Consider the following 10579-nt stretch of genomic DNA (forward strand, 5'->3'; position numbering starts at 1 on the left):
CATCGTAGGAGGTTAAACCTTTCAAACCCCTCGTTTATCCCGGCACTAGCCAGGATAAAGGAGGGGGGGATGCTGAGAGCTCACTAGAGCGAGGGCTTTTAACCCAATGTTGCAATGCTGCAATTTTGGGAACTAGCTCCATCTAGTGACCAAAAATGGGTAGTATTATAAATTAGAAAAAATGTATAATATTTCCTGACTCGCGAAAAAAATAAAAAAAATTTGAACAATGTTTAATCACCCACACACTAAATGTTTAATTTTTAAAAAAAAAACATGTTTTTCTGGCAACACATTCCCTTTAAAGGAGGGCTAATGCTATGGGATTGTTTTTCAGGGGTTGGCCTAAGCCCCTTAGTTCCAGTGAAGAAAAATCTTAAAACATAGGCATACCAAGACATTTTGAACAACTGTATGCTTCTAACTTTGTTGGAATGGTTTGGGGTAGGCCCTTTTCTGTTCCAGCATGACTGTGCCCCAGTGCACAAGGACCATAAAGGCATTGTTGGTGTGGAAGGATTTGACTGACCCGCACAGAGCCCTGACATTTACCCCATTGAACACCTTTGGGATTAATTAGAACGGAGATTGCGAGCCAGGCCCTCTCCTCCAACAGCAGTGTCTGACCTCACAAATGCTCTTCTGAATGAATGGGCAAAAATTCCCACAGACACCCCGAAATCTTGTAGAAAGCCTTCCCAGAGGAGTGGAAGCTGTTTTAGCTACAAAATGGAGACCGATTCCATATTAATGCCTATAGATTTAGAATGGGGTGTGTAGGTGTCCCAATACTTAACTCCATATAGTGTGTGTAAGGTAACACCTATATATAGATAACACAGGATCCACCATTGACAATAGGTGATGGTCACAGCTCCCCTCTTTTTCTGCACAAGTCACAGAACACGCCTAGACAACGCTCCCATAGAAGTCAATGGGTCATCTTCGGTTCACAGGTTCTTACCGGCCATGTGGCTCCTATAAAGCATATCTGTAAATGCTGTTGACAGCAGCTCAGGAAAGATGGCTACCTCCGTAATCATGTACGGAAAATAGAAAAAAAAAATCAACAATAAAAAATGATTAGAAAAAAAAAACATGTTTCACGATCTAGTTTTAATTCTGTAAAAAAATATAGACAATACTTTCCCTTTTAAAGAGGAAAAAGGCACAAAAACAGTTTCCTGCAGGTGTTGCTCCTCCCATAACTGGGAGTGGCCAGCAGTGCAGAGGAACTAATTAAATACATAAAACACATTTAACACACTCAAACAGATAAAAAGTACAATATATATATATATATATATATATATATATATATATATATATATATATATATATATACAACCCCGTTCAAAAGTTTGGGGTCACCCAGACAATTTTGTGTTTTCCATGAAAACTCACACTTATATTTATCAAATGAGTTGCAAAATGACTAGAAAATATAGTCAGGACATTGACAAGGTTAGAAATAATGATTTTTATTTGAAATAATAATTTTCTCCTTCAAACTTTGCTTTCATCAAAGAATGCTCCATTTGCAGCAATTACAGCATTGCAGACCTTTGGCATTCTAGCTGTTAATTTGCTGAGGTAAATCGGGAGAAATTTCACCCCATGCTTCCAGAAGCCCCTCCCACAAGTTGGATTGGCTTGATGGGCACTTCTTGCGTACCATACGGTCAAGCTGCTCCCACAACAGCTCTATGGGGTTGAGATCTGGTGACTGCGCTGGCCACTCCATTACAGATAGAATACCAGCTGCCTGCTTCTTGTGTCCATAACACTTTTTTCCAATCTTCCTCTGTCCAATGCCTGTGTGCTTTTGCCCATATTAATCTTTTCCTTTTATTAGCCAGTCTCAGATATGGCTTTTTCTTTGCCACTCTGCCCTGAAGGCCAGCATCTCAGTCGCCTCTTCACTGTAGACGTTGACACTGGCATTTTGCGGGTATTATTTAATGAAGCTGCCAGTTGAGGACCTGTGAGGCATCTATTTCTCAAACTAGAGACTCTAATGTACTTGTCTTGTTGCTCAGTTGTGCAGCGGGGCCTCCCACTTCTCTTTCTTCTCTGGTTAGAGCCTGTTTGTGCTGTTCTCTGAAGGGAGTAGTACACACCGTTGTAGGAAATCTTCAGTTTCTTGGCAATTTCTCGCATGGAATAGCCTTCATTTCTAAGAACAAGAATAGACTGTCAAGTTTCACATGAAAGCTCTCTTTTTCTAGCCATTTGGAGAGTTTAATCGAACCCACGAATTTAATGCTCCAGATTCTCAACTAGCTCAAAGGAAGGTCAGTTTTATAGCTCCTCTAAACAGCAAAACTGTTTACAGCGGTGCTAACATAATTGCACAAGGGTTTTCAAGTGTTTTCTAATCATCCATTAGCCTTCTAACACAGTTAGCAAACACAATGTACCAATTAGAACACTGGAGTGATGGTTGCTGGAAATGGACCTCTATACATCTATGTAGATATTGCATTAAAAACCAGACGTTTGCAGCTAGAATAGTCATTTACCACATTAACAATGTATAGAGTGTATTTCTGATTAATTTAATGTTATCTTCATTGAAAAAAACTGCTTTTCTTTCAAAAATAAGGAAATTTCTAAGTGACCCTAAACTTTTGAACGGTACTGTATATATATATATATTATAGTAAAATTAATAAATAATGCACTTAAAATAGCCCTGTCATATACTGTAGGTGGAGCAAGTTAGAAACAAGAGGAAACCAATGTGGTTAAATGAAACTGTAAGGAGGCAATAAATGATATAAAGAAAACATTTACACTACTAAAGCAAGAAGATCGTTAAGAGGCATAAAATAATTGTAAAGAAAAATACACATTGTGTAAAAGAAAAATAAGGGAGCAAAGATTGAAACAGAGATTTATTACCGGAGAAAGTCAAAATAATCAACTACATAAATAATAAGAAACCTAAAACTGACAGTGTTGTCCTCTCACAAATAATCTTGTGTAATGGTGGAGGAGGATGAAGAAAAGGACAAGTTATTAAATGTCTTCTTCTCTACTGTAGTTACACAGGAAAATGTAACGACAGACGACATGATTGAGGAGAAGAGAAATTCTCCATTAAATATCACCTGCTTAATCCAGGAAGAAGTGCAGCACCGCCATAAAACACTAAAATAGACAAATCACCGGGTCAGGATGGCATACACCCCGAATTAAGTACCGTGATAGACAGACACTTATTTCTATCATAACAGGGACTGTTCCACAAGACTGGCACAAATGTGGTGCCAATATATTTAAAATTGGTAACAAAAAAAAAGTAATTCCAGATACTACAGGCCTTCTAACGTCACTTCTATTGTGGCCATAATATTTGAAGGTTTTCTAAGAGATGCTATCCTGATGTAGGGCTTTTATGAGGAGGGAAGTTTCGGATTGGACCTGGGTAATACTGTGGATGTAGTGTATCTAGACTGGACCTGGGTAATACTGTGGATGTTGTGTATCTAGACTGGACCTGGGTAAGGCTGTGGATGTTGTGTATCTAGACTGGACCTGGGGAAGGCTGTGGATGTTGTGTATCTAGATTGGACCTGGGTAAGGCTGTGGATGTTGTGTATCTAGTCTGGACCTGGGTAAGTCTGTGGATGTAGTGTATCTAGACTGGATTTGGATAATGCGGTGGATGTAGTGTATCTAGACTGGACCTGGGTAAGTCTGTGGATGTGGTGTATGGAGACTGGACCTGGGTAAGGCTGTGGATGTGGTGTATCTAGACTGGACTTGGTTAAGGCTGTGGATGTTGTGTATCTAGATTGGTTCTGGGTAAGGCTGTGGATGTCGTGCATCTAGACTGGACCTGGGTAAGGGTGTGGATGTGGTATATCTAGACTGGACTTGGGTAAGGCTGTGGATGTTGTGTATCTAGACTGGACCTTGGTAATGCTGTGGATGTAGTGTATCTAGACTGGACCTGGGTGAGGCTGTGGATGTGGTGTATCTCGACTAGACCTGGGTAAGGCTGTGGATGTAATCTCAGCTATTGATTTGGACAGGGGAAATTTATGACTGGCCATAACTTCCCCAGTGATAACAGATGAACTTGCAGAGTTTTTGAAGCCAGCTCTGCAACGATCAGCTGATCGTTAAAAAAGGGTCCCTTGCCAATAAATTGATTACAGGGTATCCCGCTGCTGGGACCTCTAGTGATCAGTCATAACCTGTGGAGAAACCTGGCGACAAAGGTCAATTCCCCCTGCAGCGCCACCACAGATTAACTAAAGCATTACACCGTTGTTATTGAAATCGATGGGATGTCTTTACAGTAGTGCACAGATGTTTCAGGTCCTGCAGCGTGAGACCCTCTGTGTTGCATATTTCCACTAATTAAGCAGGTTTTTGAATGGGGGAACCCATCACATGATTTTCCAATAGGGTATTTGAAAATGTTTTTTTTTCAACAAGACAATCCCTTTAAACACAATACTTAAGGAGGCAAAAACAGTTTCTGCATAAGGTTGCGGCGTGTTTTGGAGTAGACACTAAATGTTATTTCTGATTTACAGAATTGAGAGCAAAATCTGTGCATTCAACTCTGGTTTTTAAAACAACCCCTGTCCATATGCACTAATAAGCCATATGAACGCGTTAGAAGGAGGTCCATGTCCATGCATTACATAGACTGACGTTAATTTCAGTGGCTGGTATATAATGCTACATGTCCTTTTTTTTTTCCAGCACTTCCCACAGATGATTGATTGATTGATTGATTGATTGATTGATATCTAGGGAATTTGGAGGCAAAGTCAACACCTTGAAGGCCTTGTCATGTTCCTGAAACAAATCTTGAACAATTTTTAAGTGTAGCAGGTGCATTCTCCTGCTGAAAGATGCCACTGCTTTTAGGGAATACCGTTACCATGAAGGGGTGTACTTGTCAGTAACAATGTTTAGGTAGATGGTACGTGTCAAAGTAACATCCACATGATTACCAGGACCCAAGGTTTCCCTGCAGATCATTGCCCGGAGCATCGCACTGCCTCTGCTGGCTTGTCTTCTTCTCATGGTCTGTCCTGGTGCCATCTCTTCCCCAGGTAAGCGATAAACCTGCACCCGGCCGTCTACATGATGTAAAAGAAAACATGATTTATCAGACCAGGCTACCTACATCTATTGCTCCATAGTCCTGTTCTGATGCTTACGTGCCCATTGTAGGCGCTTCAGTCGGTGGATAGCGGTCAGCATCGACACTCTGACCTGTCTGTTGCGATGTTCTGCATGTTCTGACATCTTTCTATCACAGCCAGCAGTAACTTTTTCAACAATTTATGCTACCGTAGCTCTTCTGTAGGATCGGACCAGACAGCTACTCTTCACTCCCCATGTGCATTAATAATCCTTGAGTATCCATGATTCTGTCACTGGATCACCAGTTGTCCTTACTTGCACCACTTTTGGTAGGTACTAACCACTGTATACCGGAAGCACCCCACAAGACCGGCCGTTTTGGAGATGCTCTGACCCAGTTGTCCAGACATCACAATTTAGTCCATGTCAAAGTCGCTCATGTCCTTACACTTGCCCATTCTTCCTGCCTCCAACCCATCAACTTCAAGGGCTGTCTGTTCACTTGCTGCCTAATATATCCCCCTCTCTTGTGAGGCGCCATTGTAACCAGACCATCAATGTTATTCACTTCACCCGTCAGTGGTTTTAACCTTATGGCTGAACGGTGTATAAATATTTATAAATACTTTATTGGCAAAAGTATTGGGACACACCTCTTAAACCCTTAATTAAGCATTAAATCAACCTTTTTTTCATCTTCGCATTCCAAAAGTCATACCTGTTTTATGTGTGGGCTTGTTTTTTAGGGGATAAGGTGGAGTTTTCTTTGGTCCCATTTGAGATACATGGGAATTATTGATTAACTTATATTATATTTTCTAGAGGGTGAATGGACAAAAAAAGCAATTTTAAAGTTGTTTGCGTTTTTGTTTTATGGCGTTCACGATGCAGCTTAATTATTATGTTAACTTTATTTTTTGGGTCTTTATGATCGCAACGATACCGTCTATGTGTATTTTTATTTAAATTCTTACACTTTTATTAAATCATTTTTTATGGGAAAATACTGGTTTTATTTTATCTTTACTGTGCACAAATATATTTTTTTTAAGACTGCGCAGACCATAAGCCCGAGCTATATTTGCCCTCACGCTCCCACTGAATAAAAACACGAACAACTTTGAACTTTTAGCAGATGAGTGTTGGTCACAGCTTTATTTTACACCAAAAGTTTTGAGAAAGTCTGACCGGATTTTATTTATAAAAATACAAAATACAGTTAATAGCATCAAAAATGGATTCAAATAGAAGTCCTCACTGTAAAGAAAGTACTGAGTGGGCTACTGGCTATAACATCTATACCATACAGAAGTAAATTGTAAATAAACAGCCATGGTGAGTCACATAACAAAAATAAACAACTGTGAAATAGACCATCAGAATCGATAGACAGAACTGGCAAGGTAGCCAAAAAAAATAATAGAATAGAAGTTGACAGACCATGCAGAAAAAATGTGAGAGATTCTTTGGTACACAGCCATCATCGTGGTACCCAGGCGAGAAATGCTTTTGGATCATGTGGTCCAAAATGGGGTTGTTTTTATATGTGGTAAGTGTGTATCATGTACCAATATTGTATCCACTGATATTTTTTGGAACTCCATACATAGTCGTGATTTTAAAATTACTCATCACATCAACTGCGCCACAGTTGGTGTTATCTACTTTGCAGTCTGCCCATGTCACAAGATCTATGTGGGCATGACTTCACGACAACTGAGACGAAGGATTAGAGAACATGTTCTCAATATTGAGGCAGCAAAGGAATGTCTGGATCCATCTACTCTTAAGACCATTCCACGCCACTTTAAGATGTTTCACAATTGTGATAGTTCTCTCTTCCAAGCCTGGGAATTTGATCTGATTTTTATCAGCACACGAGGAGGAGATTGGAAAAAACTATTAGCCCAACGTGAGTCGATGTGGATCCACAAGTTGGACACAATAACTCCTATGGGTTTAAATTAATATAATAGTTTTGCTCCCTTCTTATAAATACTCTGTATTCCTAATGCTACTCCACGTTTCCTATGCATTCACTCAGTCGGCTCTTTTAGTAACTGTTGTTGCTTTTTATCATTAATTTTATATATTTTTCATCTTTATTCCTCTGTATTTTTCTTGTACACTTCAGGATATGTCTCCTTCATATTGCAGCTTATGTTCTCTTAGTAATGACTAAACTTCTTAATCTTCCTTTTTCCTAGGTATGGACTGATGATCCAACGATTGGAAATTTTGTATATAATTTTATTTTATTTTTATAAATCTTCGTTATCACGGGGAATCCTTTCGATTTCATCAAGATGTTTTCTTTGACTTTTTGACATCATGTTTGCACTATGCACTTTAGAACAGTGATTTATTGTTTCCCTTTCTTCCCTTTCCTTCCCCTCCCCTTTTTTTTACCCCCACCCCTTGTCCATTGCATTGTTATTGGATCCTTCATGTATATGTTTATGTATATGTCACCATACCCATTTATTATGGACACAAGTATAGGGATTTTTAGGGTCATATAGGGCATCCATCTTTTGATATTGTATCGTATCCTTGTTTTTATATGTTACATTGATATTCTGCTGGCATTGCATCACGTTTCACATGATCCTATCGTTTTATTTTATTTTTGTTTTGTTTTGCTGTGTTAATTTTCACACTTTTGTATTTGTCAGTTTGCATCCTTCACATTATGTTTTTACTATGTGTAGTTACCTTATTACAGGGGTCTCAAGCACGCGGCCCGCGGGCCGCATGCGGCCCCTGGGGCTGTCATCTGCGGCCCGCGGGACACAGAGCCGCTAGTATCCGCTCTGTGGAATTCCCTGACATCGCTGCCCATATATAGACAGTGTGTCAGGGTCTTCCCCAGAGTGGAGCAGAGCGCTGGTGTCGGCTCTGCTCCTGGACTCTGTGGAATTCCCTGACATCGCTGTCCACATATGAACAGCGATGTCTGGGGCTTCCCCGGAGCCGGAGTCCCGAGCAGAGTGCTGGTGTCGGCTCTGCTCCGGGACTCTGTGGAATTCCCTGACATCGCTGTCCACATATGAACAGCGATGTCTGGGATTTGCCCAGAGCCGGAGTCCCGAGCAGAGCGCTGGTGTCGGCTCTGCTCCGGGACTCTGTGGAATTCCCTGACATTGCTGCCCATATGTGGACAGTGTGTCAGGGTCTTGCCCAGAGCGGAGCAGAGCGCTGGTGTCGGCTCTGCTCCTGGACTCTGTGGAATTCCCTGACATCGCTGTCCACATATGAACAGCGATGTCTGGGGCTTCCCCAGAGCCGGAGTCCCGAGCAGAGCGCTGGTGTCGGCTCTGCTCCGGGACTCTGTGGAATTCCCTGACATCGCTGCCCATATGTGGACAGTGTGTCAGGGTCTTCCCCAGAGCGGAGTCCCTGGCAGAGCTCTATTATCGGCTCTGCTCCGGGACTCTGGGGAAGCCTCTGACATCGCTGTCCATACATCGACAATGATGTCAGGGCCTTCCCCAGACAGGAGTCCCAGTGATGTCAGGAGCCCAGCTGGAGTCTCAGGAAGAGCCTACTAGCGCTCTGCCCGGGACTCCAGCTCTGGGGTTGCCCCTGACATCTCTGTCTATATATGGACAGTGATGCCAGGAGCAGAGCTGGAATCCCAGGCAGAGTGCCAGAAGCGGCTCTGCTCCGGGACGCCAGCTCTAGGCAAGCCCCTGACGGCACTGTGGCAGCATCTGCGGAGGGCACTGCGGCAGCATCAACGGAGGGCACACTGCGGCAGCATCAACGGAGGGCACACTGCGGCAGCATCAACGGAGGGCACACTGCGGCAGCATCATCTACGGAGGGCACACTGCGGCAGCATCTGCGGAGGTCTCTGCGGCAGCATCTGCGGAGGGCTCTGCGGCAGCATCTGCGGAGGGCTCTGCGGCAGCATCTGCGGAGGGCTCTGAGGCAGCATCTGCGGAGGGCTCTGCGGCAGCATCTGCGGAGGGCTCTGCGGCAGCATCTGCGGAGGAATCTGCAGAGGACTCTGCGGCAGCATCTGCGGAGGAATCTGCGGCAGCATCTCCGGAGGAATCTGCGGCAGCATCTACGGAGGACTCTGCGGCAGCATCTACGGAAGACTCTGCGGCAGCATCAACGGAGGGCACACTGCGGCAGCATCAACAGAGGGCACACTGCGGCAGCATCATCTACGGAGGGCACACTGCGGCAGCATCTGCGGAGGTCTCTGCGGCAGCATCTGCGGAGGGCTCTGCGGCAGCATCTGCGGAGGGCTCTGCGGCAGCATCTGCGGAGGGCTCTGAGGCAGCATCTGCGGAGGGCTCTGCGGCAGCATCTGCGGAGGAATCTGCAGAGGACTCTGCGGCAGCATCTGCGGAGGAATCTGCGGCAGCATCTCCGGAGGAATCTGCGGCAGCATCTACGGAGGACTCTGCGGCAGCATCTACGGAAGACTCTGCGGCAGCATCTACGGAGGACTCTGCGGCAGCATCTACGGAGGACTCTGCGGCAGCATCTGCATTTAGCGACACTTAAACTGGAACCGGATTGTTGAAATACGCACATGGAGAAATATCTCAAATTTTAAACCTAGCGGTATTATTATAGTAATATAGTGTTATAGTAGTTCAAATAACTAATTGATTAACAATAATTTTGTATTGTATCAAATTTGAAAGTAATGCGGCCCGACCACTTCATATTTTTTCTATATGCGGCCCACTTACCCGGCCGAGTTTGAGTCCCCTGCCTTATTACTTCAGTTTCACCTTTTGCATAATTTACACTAGTAGTGTGCGTCTATGACTTTTTATGATATTTATTAATTATTACCTTATTGTGGTATTGCTTATTAAGTTTTTTTTTTGATCATCACTTTTATATCGTTATTATGAAATATTTTTCATCATTGCTATATATATAGTATATATTTTGCACACAGCACTTTATCACCTCTTTTGCTACAGTAAATTGTTTTATTTGTCACTAGTTCCTCGCCTTTTCCATTCCCTCCTTCCCTTTTTCTCCCTCCTGCCCACTTCCTGGACCTCCCTCCTGGACAGTGCCTGCACAGTTGAATTTCTGCGCATGCCCCGTTCGGTATGTAGGTTTCCCTCCCCACTTTTGGTGACTTTGTTACCGCCCCCTTTTTATTGATGGAAACACTACTTGACCAATTGTTTAGTTTTTCCCCATGTGGTGTAATTCCGTTTAATCTCTTTTGGATTCATCATTTGCTATATTGACCTTCTTCCAGTCGTTTGATTGACACTCATTCCACCCAATCCCGGTGGTTTTTACATTGATTTCTGCTCTCACTGAGTCTGTTATGAAGTTTCCTATTGGATATGGAGAGTTACCGGCCCAAATGAGCTCACTTTCGGTTTCGTGGTGACCCACTTCCGGTTGCTAGATTTGATTGACACTTACCTCATCCAATCCCTGTGCTTTTTACACCTACCCCCGTTCTCACTGAGTCTTT

The 10579-nt window shown here is 43.1% G+C and overlaps 1 protein-coding gene across 1 annotated transcript in view; it reads right to left on the minus strand.

The window, feature by feature from the left end:
- Positions 1-10579, minus strand: part of LOC142698612 (uncharacterized) — a 201682-nt gene that overhangs the window by 55405 nt on the left and 135698 nt on the right. The window lies entirely within an intron of this gene.

Source organism: Rhinoderma darwinii, chromosome 1 (genome assembly GCF_050947455.1).
Source record: "Rhinoderma darwinii isolate aRhiDar2 chromosome 1, aRhiDar2.hap1, whole genome shotgun sequence".
Taxonomy (NCBI): domain Eukaryota; kingdom Metazoa; phylum Chordata; class Amphibia; order Anura; family Rhinodermatidae; genus Rhinoderma; species Rhinoderma darwinii.